General features: G+C 31.0%; 1 protein-coding gene across 1 annotated transcript in view; it reads left to right on the forward strand.

The window, feature by feature from the left end:
• Nucleotides 1-14,261: 14,261 nt before the first annotated feature.
• The window catches only part of LOC134683035 (DNA damage-regulated autophagy modulator protein 1-like), a 28,178-nt gene continuing 26,945 nt past the window's right edge, over nucleotides 14,262-15,494 (forward strand). Inside the window, exon 1 of the mRNA XM_063542054.1 lies at nucleotides 14,262-14,290. The gene's annotated coding sequence lies outside the window, so the exon portion shown is untranslated. The remainder of the gene's footprint in view (nucleotides 14,291-15,494) is intronic.

A 15,494-nucleotide genomic window follows, 5' to 3' on the forward strand; every position in this document is an offset into this window, starting at 1 on the left:
TTACAAGGTCACATTGCTTGCAACCTATTGCAAAAAGTCCCATGTCTTTATCATGTATACATATGGGGTAAAAGCAAAGGTCAAAATCTAGAACGTTAATTTTGCCAATGACCTTGAGCTCAATTTCAAGGTCATCAACCAAGGACCTCAAATCAAAAGACTTTAATCCTCTACTTTATATTGTTTATGAGATATATTACCATACATATGATATTAGATATAAAAAGGGGGAAAACTCACGTCAAATGTCTACGTATCCTTTCGACTAAAATTAATGTGTTACTACATGTCGTAACTAACAATTTTATGAAAATATTTTGTCAATATCTTATATGATTTCTGAAAATAAGAGATAACAAGCCAAAATCAAAATTTTGATCATGACCTTGACCTTTGACCTTGACCTCATTTTCAATTTTTTGGACCAAGGACCTCAAAACAAAAGACCCTAGGCCTCTAACACTTATGGTTTTCCAGTTAAAAATGCATATCACTTATATCAAATATAAAAGGGGAAATAACTCTCATATGGAGTCTCCTGAAAGCTTCGGTCAAAATAAATCAAATCATCCTGAGGATATAACAAGCAATTTTTGTAAAATAAATTTGTCGGTTTCTTATACGGTTGCGAATATTAAGCGATCACAAGAAAAACAGTGTTCGGGGAGATAACTCTTACATTGAAAAGATTTTGGTTACGCGGTGTCAGTTTCAAAAGCGTATTAATTGCTCGATATCATATACCATATATCTAAGCGACATCTTGCGAAACGAAAAAATTGCGAAGGAACAAAAAGTTGGCAGAAGAAAAAAAATAATAATAATCAGAAGAAAACCAATAGGTCTTTCCACGGAAAAGTGGAAAGACCTAATTAAAAACCAATTGTTCAGAGAACAATTGAAGGTCTTTCCATCAAAACAATGTATTTTGATATGAAAAGTTGTGAAACTAAGTTTAAAATGTCATTTCAATCGTCAAATGATAGCTCCTAGTAAGCTGATTCCAAAAATATATTGTTTCCATACATTTTTTTTTAAATAAGGGAGATAATTTGTTACTTCCGGTTTGAAAAATGTTACTTCCGATTATATTTGAATATTTACTTGACACTGATTCCAAAAATATCTGGTTCTATATACTTTTATATTAATAAAGTACAAAAAAATAGCTATTTCCGGTTTACAAAAGGTCACTTCCGGTTGTTTTTTACAAGGTTAAATGGTTTGATACCTTTTTCTAAAAGTTGTATATCTTTATCATGTATACATATAGAATAAAAGCAAAGGTCAAAATCTAGAACGTCAAATTAAGCTATGACCTTGAGATCAATTTCAAGGTCATAAACCAAGGACCTCAAATCAAAAGACCATAGGTCTTTATTATATTTAGTTAATGAGTTATATCACCAAACGCGTATTTTTAAATACAAGAGGGGAGAAAACTCCCTTTTACATTCAACGTACACTTGCAATCAAAATTTACATCTTGCGACATGTCGCAACTAACAATTTAGTAAAAATAATTTGTTGATATCTTATACAGTCTTTGGATATAAGTGAAAATAAGCCAAATTCAAATATTAGAATATGACCTTGACCTTTGACCTTGACCTAATTTTAATTTTTTGGGACCAAGGACCTCAAATCAAAAGATCCTAGGTCTCTATCACTTATGATTTATAAGATAAAAATTCATATCACTTATATCAGATGCATAAGGGGAAATAACTCTCATATGGAGCGGTCATATCGGTTCGGTCAAAATAGGACAAATCATGCGAAGGATATAACGAGCAATTTTGTAAAATAAATTTGTCATAATCTTTTACGGTTGCGAAGGAGATGCGCTAACAAGGAAAACAGTGTTTGGGGAGATAACTCCTTCAAAGAAAAGTATTCGTTTACGCAGGGTAAATTTCAAAAGCGCATAAACTGTTCGATATCATATACCAAATATCTAAGCGACATATTGCGAAACAAATGTTTATCGCAAGAACAAAATTAGGCGGAAGAAAAAAAAAAAAAATAATAATCAGAAGAAAAACAATAGGTCTTTCCACAGAAAAGTGGAAAGACCTAATAATAATAATCAGAACAAAAACAATAGGTCTTTCATCCGAAAGGTGAAAGACCTAATAATCAGAAGAAAACCAATAGGTCTTTCCACGGAAAAGTGGAAAGACCTAATAATAGGCAAATTGCAATAGTTATCAAAGGTACCAGGATTATAATGTAATACGCAAAACGCGCGTTTCGTCTACATAAGACTCATCAGTGACGCTCATATCAAAATATTTGTATAGCCAAACAAGTACGAAATGCAGTGTTATATGTTTCTAGTTTTTGAACAGATGAAATCTCCAATTCTCTAGGGATTTCAACTGGGATTTGCTATTTTATCAATCAAAAACGTAAGTATGAATTTAATTCTATCAAACCTACTTTGAAAAACATGTATCGTGCTACATTTTAAATAGTTATAACATTGCATTGTACATTGATTGTAACATTTCTAATCGATACGATATGCATTAGCTCCAACGAAAACTATTGATGAAAAGTTTTCCATTCAGGAACATCACATCAATTTATTTGTATATCTGATGCTTAATCTGGAAATTTCATTCATCTTCTTGCTAATTGCTGATCTGATTTTTCAATAATATTCAGTAACTTCAATTCTTATTTAGAATTCGTAGGTTTTTATTGGTAATATTAAATATTTCAAATACTATTTTTTGTTTGAGTTGGCAATAAGATTAATAATTGTGAGTTTATACTCCTACATTCTTTATTTGACTGTCTTTGGAGTTTCATTGAAGTTGAACATATCCTTGGCCTGAATGACAAACAAGCACCTTGTCTGATACATCATTGAGCTGTTACTGTGACTCATAGTGTCCTAGAAATCAGGTGAATGCACCCAAACGCAGGTGGTACATTCCCTTTAAAGCTTTACACTAGACCGATTATTCGAATAAAGCAATGCCATTTTTTCATATTTCTAAAAGGAACGATATGTATAAACTCCATCAAACACGATTGTTGCAATGTTTTCGATTCCAGAACATCCTATCTAGATATAACTGATGATAAATCTATCAATTTCATTCATTAATTCTATAGTATTGCCAAGCTTATTTGTCACTACAATTACATTACTTCAATTCTATTTAAGAATTCGTAGCCTTTCGTTTGTAATAGAATAATACACACCAGTGCTGTTCGTAAAGCTTGGGTAGATAAACTTTTTAACTTATCTGACAGCTAATAGCCAGATATTACGTCCAAATAGTGTTATATCAATGTCTGGTTTTTGGTCTAAATCTTCGTAAATGTCCTTATACATGCTACAAGTCACGTCTCAGTCATTACAAATGAAAGGACGTGATGTGTTAGCTCTCATTTGTTCACTATCTACGATGACGGTTTACTGATAGATGGATCAACGACTTAATTCTTTCGATGACAGAAGCCTATCAAACGCTGTACAGTCTACATCTCGTTCATGTAAATTCTCGCGTCAGCATATACTCCAAAAAAAACATTATGGTTTGGAAGTGTTATGCCGACTATCGTCTGATGGCCTATATCCAAGGTGTTAAATAATGGACAGTTATTTCATTGTCTTACGACTTTGTTCAAGATAATTCCTCCTGTCATCGTTATTGTAGTAATCCATCATCTTGGTTTGCGGGCTACAAAAGCTGACCAATATCCATGAATGCAGTCCTTGTTGTGTACAGATTGCCAAAAATAACCCAAAACCAACACAATAGTAAAGAAACCAAATCCTAACAATTCACGAAAACCAAGATGACCTTCTACAACGAAACCTTTCACTTGTTCCTGACACACGGTAACCAATCACCTTCTGGCACCAATCCGACCGACCGTGCGAGGGCTGTAAAGCCATTCAAGGTCTTTAAACTCTTCCAGTAGTTATAAATGCTATAGGAAATCGGATGCATTGATAGCATATGGTAACTTTGATCATGCTTTAGAAATTATAACTTGTTATTCATAAATCTAAAAGAAAAACATACATAGAGCACATTGTTTTATAAAAAGATAGTAATTTAGCTGACAAATATATTTACCGCTAAAAAAGGTGTTAAAGTGATTTTATATGCCAATAAACATGATTATATAATGTCCATCTGCACATCACTTAACATAAGATAATATGTTATAATTCGCGAGATGCAACTCCTCAATACATCATAACAATAAAATGTATAGAATTAAATCTGCTTCATCTGAAATTGTTAATCGATTTGCCTTGTTACATGTATATACTAACTGTTTTATTGAAGAACTTGACAGTATTTTATCAAAATCTTATACAAGGAATTGTTAAGATTTGAATAAAAAGACAACACATAAGGATTCAAAATGGGATTGTCATGAAAAAAAAGGTCAAATCAAAGGTAACTAATAAAGGATTTTATAAACACCATTTTTTAGCCTTTACTCCCAAAAAGATCAAGATAAAGGATTTTGGTGAACTATGACGAAATCACCTGGGTTTCTACCAAATCAAGGAGCCGGAAACATATCAAGAAGGTGTCGACACACTTAATATTCAAATAAGACATGTGATATATGTCTTCACATAGATTATTTTCTTTGTTGTCGACGTATACACTATATGTGTCCTATCCAATAGTCTATTGAAATTTATCAATATTCATGGATTTTTTATTGTGATATTGGTCAATTAATCCGAATTTAAAATTTACGCTAAAAAAGGGGGCCATTTTAGGGCCATACTAAACATACTTCTTTGTCGAAGACATCCGTAGCTGTAATACCAGGTTTAACCCACCACTTTCTACTGAGAAAATGCCGGTTCCAAGTCAGAATATGAATACGACAGTTAATTACCATTTGTTTGATCTTTTGATTTTACCATTTGATGATAATTGATAATTCTTATTTCAATTTTCCTTGGACTTCGGTTATTTTGTTATTTATCTATTTTTATTCTATAAATTTTTAACAAACCATTTTCAAAATGATGAAAACAAATTCCAGAATAATTAAAAGTGTTGATAATAAATAAAATTGGTTTTAGTATTTGTCTATAATTGAAATTAAAAAAAATAGCTTACTAGAACTTTAATGATGATACGTTTTAGGTTTATGATAATTGTTCCATTCGTCTGGTTATCAAAAAACTGTGTAAAATATATGATATAAAGCATAACTGATAGCCATATGCATGCTTTGAAATGAATTGCAATTTATTCAATTTAAGTGCAAAACAACCAAATTATGGTATGTCCCATCTGGTTGTATACGAAAATAGGTCAAAAACAAATATATTTTCTTCTTCACTTTGACAGTTGTAGGTCATTAGTCCTACATTTCATTTCAGTAAAACATTCTGTTTCATAAACATATATCTTGGGTGTTTCAAAGCATTATTGTTTTCTTTAGGGTTTCTGTAGAATATTTTGTAAACTTGAGGTTACATGGTTACTAAAGCTTGTAAACCGATTAAATCAGGGACGAATTTTGATTGGTTAACTTCCAGTGATGGTTATTTTCTTATATGCTATTGACATGTTATGTGAACTTTGTTTCTATATTACTGGATATGTTAAAACTTTACTTATCCCAAGTATTTCTTTATTTGAAACAAAGATAAATTCTGCACAATTTTTTTTTAAAGTGCAAATTTAACAGACTAATCTGGAAAATCAATGGTGATACTACATCTTCATTAGAGTTGTGATATTAAAATAGGAAGATGCTTAGACTATGGTTATTACTTTCATTATTTGACAATGAAATAAAAAAAAAAACAACACCTGAGCATTTCCCTAGGTAGAGGAAACGATGTGGTAGTTAAGTAGTAATTGACATTTTGAGTTTGTGTAGATCAAAATGTTAAAACAGATTAAATTAATGAACTGGTGCAGATAATTCATTGACATATTTCTTATAAGAAAAACATCAATGCATTGTTATATATTTCTCATAAACGTCAAATATATCATTCTCTTATAGTTTTCGTCATTTGTTGTCAACTAAATCACAAAAAAAGCATGTATGAATTCAAATTTTTAAAATCTCATTTGTATTCCATTTATTGCGCTTCATTTCAAATAGTTCTTACATTTTATTGTATATTAAATATTTTATTTTGAATCAAATTTTATTAGTTCCAACAAAATCGGTTTTTGAAATGTTTGTCATTAGAAACCTGATATTTAGGTACTTGTGTTAAACTAGTAAGTTCGTCAATTATATTGCGATTGCCAAGCCTTTTTTAGAATTCGTAGTTTTTCTTATTAGAGTTTATAAATATTTAAAATAATATTTTTTTTTTAAAGTTTTAATAAGATTCTGAAATAATGACTCAACACTCCCCAATTCTTTAGTTGACTCTCATTAAAATTGAATAATTCCTAGGAATGGATGATAAGCAACTACTTTGTTCGATACAGCATTGAGTTGTTATCGTGTGTCATACCATCCTTGTGAGTTGAATAGTTGTACAAATACAGCCTAAAGTGATTGTTGTCCATCTTGAAGTTTAACACAACGGATGCCACATATGGAGCAGGATCTGCTTACCCTTCCGGAGCACCTGATATCACCCTTAGTTTTTGGTGGGGTTCGTGTTGTTTATTCTTCGTTTTTTTATGTTGTGTCATGTGTACTATTGTTTGCCTGTTTGTCTTTTTCATTTGAAGCCATGACGTTGTCCTTTTTTTTTTTTAAGATTTATGAGTTGACTGTCCCTTTGGTATCTTTCGTCCCTCTTTTTTAAAACTAACATTAATCCGACTAATATGATTAATTTGACTAATAAACTAGTGCAAAAAAGTCCAAGATATATATTTATAAGCAAATTGTAAATGTATTATTATATGTTTCTTGACTTTTAAGAAAAGATTAAACTCCAAATCTGTTGGGATTTCAACTGGCATTTGCTATTTAATCAATCAAAAAAGCATGTATGAATTTAAATCTATCAAACCTACTATAAATATTATGTATTCTGCTACACTTTGAATAGTTCTAACATTTCATTTTACATTGAATATACCATTTCTAATCGGTACAATATGTATTATTAGCTACAATGAACACGATTTATGAAATATGTTCCAGTCAGGAACATCACATCAATATAGTTATAACCGATTGATGCTAATTGTATAAATTTCATTAAATCTATTGCTTATTGCTAGACTTATTTTTAATCACAATCCTTTTACGTCAATTCTTTTTTAGCATTCGTAGGTTTTCATTGGTTTTAAAATATATTTGAATTACTATTCCTTGTAAAAATTGTCAAAAAGATTCAGCGATTGTGAGTCCACGCGCCTACATTCTTTAGTTGAAAGATGTAGGGGGTTTATTGAAGTCGAATATTTCTTTAGCATGCATGATAAGTAAGCGCTTGGTCTGATGCAGCTTTGAGTTAGTGCAGTGCATCAAAGCGTCCTTGAAAGCAGGTTCATAGTAAATCCCCCCTAAAGAAAACGGGTGGTAAAGTCCTTCTGAAGATAAAAAATCAACACGAGTTATATTAGTATCATTTATTAAAGTAATAAAATAGGTGCATATAAATTATTTACATAATTTGATACATGTGCATTGTAGTATATTTCTAGAACGCATTAAACATAATTCTCTGGAGTTTAATTAATCAAAATTCTCATTTAATATAGGATTTTTGGTTATGTTTTTCTATATAGGAACTTTGTCTATAGCTTAATATAAAAATAAAATAAAGAATTGGGTCACCGTTTTTTTACGCTCACAATCTGCTTCGAAAGAAGCATACATTTTTGTAAAGGTACCTTTTTTTCGTTGAACTAATAGGAGAAAAAAGAGGTAATATCGAAATAAAAAAAGAACGTAATTACAGATATCGATAAAATTTTACAATAATTTAGCACAGTTTATTTGAATATTATAATAAAAAATATAGGTAACCGATGAGTTAAAAAGGTTATTTCAATTTAAATGCCAGAAAATTGCAGTTTTGCAACAAAGGGAGATAATTTGGAGCCTTTTCAATAATATTCACATTTTGAAAGTCATCTGGGGTCAACACGAATTGATTTGTTTGACTGCTTTTTGTACCATATGATAAAGTAACAACTGCTAAGGTAATAAATAAAATTTGAAATGAAAAATAAATGTTTGATTTTTTCTGAAATTTTTATACCCGCGAGGCTCCTTAAATCGATATTATATTTATTAGCTCTATTAAGGTACATTGCATTCAGGTATTACTGGTACCAATATTAGTCATTTGTTTGAATCTTTTATTTGTTAGTAAATATATATACTCCGCAGTCCTGCATTCGTTATTTGACTTTTATTGAAATTGAATATTTCCGAAGCATGATTGATAAGTAATTTATACCTAAATTCTTCAAACGAATTGTCCCTACTACCTAATTCTAAGCTGGTAAAATTGGTCTACACGTATGAATTGCTTTTTTATCGGTCAACTTAAATTAGAATTGTTAGAGTGCTACATACACTCGCACCGAACTAAATTCTTATCCATTTAGTCTAGCTATTTGCTTTATAAATCTAGCAAATATTTGTAATGATGAAAAGTGCTGAAGATGGCATGGCTTCTGAAGCTGCACAAAACATCTTACAAATTTAGATTTATTTCGTTTCAGACCATTGTTCTACAACGAAGCTATATGTTAAATTACTAGAAGACTGGATACAATAAAAAAACAATAAAAAAAATCAAACTAAGATTACGAAACAATACAAAATAATACTTTTGGAGTGTCACTAATTCCTTGGAAATATTTGATATATCGATGGTCATATTGATACTTTGAAATCTGTTCAAAGTTTTTGTATTCTAACCTATATACAACTTGCCTTAAAGTCTCATTTAGAACAAATTTACATACCTGAGTAAAAGAGTATTTAAAAAGTCAGAATGCGGTTTTCACGTTTGAATGGTTTTACGTTAGTTATTTTGGGGCCCTTTATAGCTTGTTGTTCGGTGTAAGTCAAGGCTCCGTGTTGAAATCCGGACATTGACCTGTATAGGTTTACTTTTATAAATTGTAATTTGGATGGAAAGTTGTCTTATAGGCACTCACACCACATCTTTCTATATCTATATATGTTCAAACTCGTTAACGTTTAGGTCATTTTTAAGTGACAACAAACAAACTCAGTTGACCTTTTCTTAAGATGATAACTGTACATGCATTTATACAAGAAAACATTTCTGTTCCCAATTGGCGATATCGTTTATCTTAAAATCAACAGCATTTCAATAAGGACTAAATGTGCACAACAAGCATATTGCTGTATTATGAATAAAGATGTATGACTAAAATCTAACCCATGTACAATCTTAATAACACTTAGAGATTTTTTAATGCTGATTTGTATATGTGCTCTTATTCAAATAGCCCACAGTCCTACATTCGTTAGTTGACTTTTGTTGAAATTGAATATGTCATGCAAAATAAGTAATCACTATGTTTGTTCTACAGCAGTTATAGTGCCTCGGAGCATCTTGTCGAATTTGTTGTACAACACAGCCAACGTACAGTCTTTTTGAAACTTAATATCAAAACTATCTAGCCCAGTTTATTTTATCCGAATAATCCTTCAAGGTTTGTTCAACATGTTTTGTGCTGGAGTAACACTGATTTACATGTTAAGATTAAGCCAATTTTAATGACTGGCAATCCCTTATTCTTCAGGACATTACACAGCTCAATAAGTGAAATAAAGAATCAATAAGCTGTCAAGCTGTCAAGCTGCAATCGAGCCCGAAATTACACTTATTACGAAAGTACGAATAATAAGGATTGCGGCCCATTGTTTTAACAAGACCAGTTAGCTTTGTCCAGTCTTTTTATCAATCACAGTATTTTATCAATACTAAATAATAAAAAATGTACTGAAAATTATACCAAACCGATAGGCTGAGTAGATTTCATTTGCATTTCAAAAGTCAGAATTCGGATTTATGTTCAAACTCTGCTGATTGAAACAGTTCATATCACTTATGGCCTTTAGTAACATAAAAGATCTGTATATGTTAAAGATACAAATAAAAATAACGAGAGGATTAGTATTGCCAATGAGACCTCTATCTCCATTATATGTTGGTAATTTTAAGTGACAACAAACAAACAAATTATATCAATAGGCCTTTATTTGATATGATAACAGCACTTTAATTTTGACTCGATAACATTTTTTTCCTTTTGGCGACATCGTTTATCTCCAAATTATCGGCATTCCAATAACGACGAACAGTGCACAACGAACATGTTGCTTTATTGTGAATTACAATTCATGACTAAATTCAGACCCATGTACATTTTTAATAGTTCTCTCAGATATTTGAATGATGTTTTTTTTTTAAATTATTTTCTCAATAATGATAAATTAATTATGTACAATAAATATATTTATCTTTTTTTTTTAAATTTGATTACAGCTGCATAGTAATACAAACAGTGAACACTGCCATCACATGGATCTTGGTTCCCAAACGGGAAGCTAACTACTAAAAGATATGCTATTTCATTTCGTAAATGTGGAAGCCCATATAATGCTATAGTCTTTAGTCTCTGGTAGATAGTTGTCTCATTCGTTTTTTTATTCCGTTTTCTCTTTCAAACACAAATCATTCAATTCAGGAAAAGCTAAAAGAAATTTGGAAAAGATTTAGATAACGAATCTAAAATAAATATTATATCGAATAGAAGAAATCCCACAGTTTCTGAAAGCAAGATCAACGTTCTCAACACTGTTGGTATGCAATCATTCCGTCCTACTTTATATATATTTCAAATAGTTAATACAACTACAGAAAGGTGGGGTGTCTTATGCTATGACCAAATCAAAGCTATACAACATACAAATAAGGGGAAAGTAATACGAAAAGGAACAGTTGTTTATTTTTAGTTGTATACGCATGACTGATCGGTGGCTACAAAGTGTTTTCGGTTGCTGTGTTTGAGATAGGATACGCATCATGGTTCATTACCGACTATTAGAGGTATTAAGCTTTCAATGATGTGTATACACTGAGCAATAATGCCTTTTCACCTTCACTAAAATTATTAACTTCATCATTGTCGCCGTCACAGAATGCTGTTCTATATCATAAATCTTTTTGAGTAGATATATGTAAATACCCCAACCCTTAAATATATCGATGTATATTAATACTAAATATCGTTAATATATTATTATGATTTTGCTTATATGAAAAAAGAAGTACTGAGTGATAGTTGTAATATGCTATACGTGACGATCAGTACTGGTTTACAGCCCTGGGGCCGGTAACAAGAAGCATTCGTATGTCTTACGAACGTCTAAAGGGCGTCTTAAGATTTAAGAATGTCACAAGACCCTACCTCAGACCTATCTTAGAATGATTGACAGCCCTTAATGTTTTGAAAAAGTGCATGATTTAAGAACGATTCTTACGTCTACCTTAAAGCATTCTTACTAATTCCGGTAACACAAAATCATTCCTAAATTTTGGTCAGTTATTAAGTGTCCTTAAAACAAACTTAGCAACTTAGGGGTGTACCAAGAACATTTCGCAACAGCTTCACTTGACATTTTTTGTAAGAGTGGTCCCGACTACTCTTAGCTATACATTCACTTGAATAGGAAATTTAATATATCAGTGATTTCTTGGCCAAATGCCCATGTATGTGGAGAATGTTAGTTTCTCTTTTTTGTAAATTATTACAATTGTGGCTTGTTGAGAGAAGTGTTAAATATAAAGCAAGTAGAAATTTGTGAACTTTTTCAATTGTAAACCAAGAGTTTTAAATGGTGAAATTTAAATCATCACTTCTTAATTTTACGGAAGCCATCATGAGATGGTTGACCAATTATTTTTTCGGCTTTGTAATTTAATAAGCAACGCGAAGGGCGCCACACATGGAGCAGGATTTGCTTACTCTTCCGAATCTTTTGAAATCATCTTCAGTTTTTTAGTGGGTTGTGTGTTGTTGTTGTTTACCTGGTTTTGTTTTTACATTTTTGCTTATTGTGGGTTTTTTTCACGCATCGTTATTAATATCATGGAATTTGACAAGACTGTCATACAAGTGAGAGGTTCAGCTCTTTAAACCATGTTCAATTCATCATTTTTTTACACTTTGAAAATGTCTGTAATAAGTCAGATGTATGACAAGGGTCGTCCTGCCCTCCATTCGTTTGATGTGTTTAATCATTTGATTTTGCCATTTGGTTAAGGATCTAATTTCCGTTTTGAATTTTCCTCGGAGTTGAGTATTGTTGTGATTTTTGTTTTTGTATAAGGAAGGCTTTTAAAAGGTGAAGAAAAATATTGCTTAAAGTGAAAAAATATAAGAAGATGTGGTATGAGTGCCAATGAGACTTCATCCAAATTACAAATTATAAAAGTAAATAAAACCATTCTAGTAGTGATTTGACCGAAATGAACGGTAGGATAGAAAAAAAGCCTACGTTATTTGAGACTCGTTATTTATACTCGATTCAAATCCTACCATTGGCCTGGTGAATAATAGGGCCCTCAAAAGGATTGTCCTGAGACAAACATATTATTATTAAAATAATAATGCTCTAGTAGCAGTTTAAATGATTTCATGTTTGAAGCGGTGCAAATTTGTTAATTCAATTTTACTTTTATCAAAAAAGGGCCGGAAGAATAATGGTGGTATGCGGCCAGAATAGTTTTCCTTAGGTTAAATTTGTAGTTGATTGTTATGCGCATTTAATATTCATTAAAACGTTTCTGTGATTCATTTAAGGTGATTATAATTTCTTTGCGAGGAACCAAAACCGGAGACACCAGAAAATTATTCAGAACTCGTAACTTGAAAACTATTACGATTCAACTTAAGGGAGAAATAAGAGCGATCTACGAACAACCTGAGGGAGCTTTGATTTACACTCTTTGAGTGATCTTATAATTATCTTATCTTCCCCTTAATTCAATACTTACGACATCTCTTAATAAAATTTCTTGTTACCGGCCCCTGGAGTCGATTTCACAAAAAAAGTTACGACTAAGATTAGTCGTAAGTCATGAACAATTCAGTATACAGACTAGAGAGATTATACTTAAGATCAATCTTAATCGTAATTTTTTTTTGTGAAATCGACTCCTGGTATTAATGATGGGTTTATTAATAAATGAAAAGTTCAAAAGCTTTTTCATTATTGATTTAACAAAATATTATAAAATTCAAAAAGGATATGCAATCAATGTTATTACCTTGTATTCATGTACACAGCCGTAAAACATATATTAATTACATAATACTTACTAGATGAATTTTACTTTTTATTAACAGATAATATGTTTTAATATCTTTACGTGATATATATTGACACTTCACAGTATAATACATACGTTTTTTATGATTATGCACTTCATGATATACATAAAAGTATGTACTTCTAATGATTAAATTCCCATTTATTGATAATTTGTATATTTTTGAAAGTATGGTTCATTGTTGGATCTTTTTATAAACCTTTGTGGACGGATGTAAAATGTAAAATACGATTTTAACCTGTACTTTCTGCAGTCATTGACCACATATTCATGAGTACACAATAAACTCCTTTCATGTTTCAGTAAGCATGCACCATTCCCCAATTTCAGGGTCAATAACTCCGAAATGGGTCGTACTTATCTGAAAATTATATAAGAGATAGACCATGACTGGCTGGTCATGTCACTCTACCAGTTTTGTTTGAACTGCTTCTGGTTTCAGATACTATAGTATTAGCTACGACTTAAAATTCTACTCCTTTGTTCTATGTTGACAGTAAAGCTCATACTTGTTGGTAGGGCAACATCCGCTACTTGAATTTAATACTACATATCCTAAGGAAAAACAAGGTAAAGTTTGGTTATTCTGATAAGTTAGTTTCCAACCGGAAGCATTAACAAACATAACGATAACGGATAGACAACAATGACGACTGTCCATTTCAAGTGCCGAAAAGGGCTTTCATGGAGTTTTCGATTTTACTATGATTTCATATGTACAAATGTATTCACAACCGTTTTTTTGGTCAATATATCGATTAAAAAATATACAGTCTAACACTATATTGTCGTAGGAAATAAGATAAAAATTATCAAACAAGTTATCACTGTAGGTTCCGTTCATCTTCATTCAACTTTGAAGAATTTTAGTTTTTTCTGCGTAAAACGGACATAAAATAATACATGTATCTACATGCACTTAGAAGTAAATTTATTAAAGGATTATTTCCAAAAAGAGAGAACGAACTGTTTTAGCAAGTATCTATCATTCATATATTTATTTTCATTGTTTTGGCTAATATTTGGAATGCATTGATACCTGCTGTTTCAAATTTGGCTGAATTTAATTTTCAACTTATATCTTTTCCATTTCCTGATTGCTTTAAAATTAGAAGATGTGGTATGATTGCCATTTAGACAACTCTTGCATGTTCGGTTCAAAGCAGTTTTTTAGTTTCTGTGTTATATTTTGAACATATTCTTCGAATTTTGCGTGGTTGATGATGTTAGATTTTCATCCATATTTACGCTTTTGTCAATCATTTTGAGAAAACCTTTATTTGTTCGGTTTTAATTTGAATGATATTGAATAAAAACATGGCATTTTAGCTATTGTCACATTTATCACGTTTTTTTGGTTAAAATATATATTACAAATTATACAAATTGAATTCACGTTTTGTCTTCTTAAAGACTTTCATTTCAATTAAAATCATTCTGTCGTTTAACGGTACTAGCGATTGACTTTAAAAACATATAAAGTAATATCAACGGTGCTTTCATAAACTATGCAGTTCAAGAGAAATATTGATACAATGCGACATACTCGGAAATCAACTAAACATTGTTTCAAACAGTTTAATGGTGGTCTACTAAAATAATATTTTTATTTTACCTCAATTGTAAGAAAAAACTTTTTTCACGTCAAGATATAACGTTTTTTCAAAAAGACAATGATGAATTTAATAAAGTTGAATGGTTCGAAACTTTAATTTATGTAATGGTTTGTGTCTGAAGAAATAAATCTAAGATCTAATAATAATTCAAAATATCTTTCTTTCAATGCAAAAAACGAAATCTTTTTTGAAGAATCATGTTTGGCATATCAATTCTAATACAATTGATAAAGGAAATGGGGTTTGTTTCAAAGAGACAACAACCCGACAAAATAGCATAAAACAGACCAAGGCCATCAGTTGGCCCTTTTCACTTTGAAGACGGGTTTCAGCTGGGCCCTAAACACAAATGTGTACTAATTCAGTGAAAATGGACGTCACACTAAACATACTATAGTAGCATCTGCATACACAACATGTTACTACATTTTTTAGGTAAGCCCAGATACAATTTAACGCCTGCGGTGCACCTTCGGGTTCCCTCTTTAAAGTATGCGTTCAGATGAATAAGTGAATCTGTATATGGATCTCAGTGTATACAAAGATGAAAAAAGAGAATCCGTATA

The sequence above is a fragment of the Mytilus trossulus genome, chromosome 9, assembly GCF_036588685.1.
Source record: "Mytilus trossulus isolate FHL-02 chromosome 9, PNRI_Mtr1.1.1.hap1, whole genome shotgun sequence".
Taxonomy (NCBI): Eukaryota; Metazoa; Mollusca; class Bivalvia; order Mytilida; family Mytilidae; genus Mytilus; species Mytilus trossulus.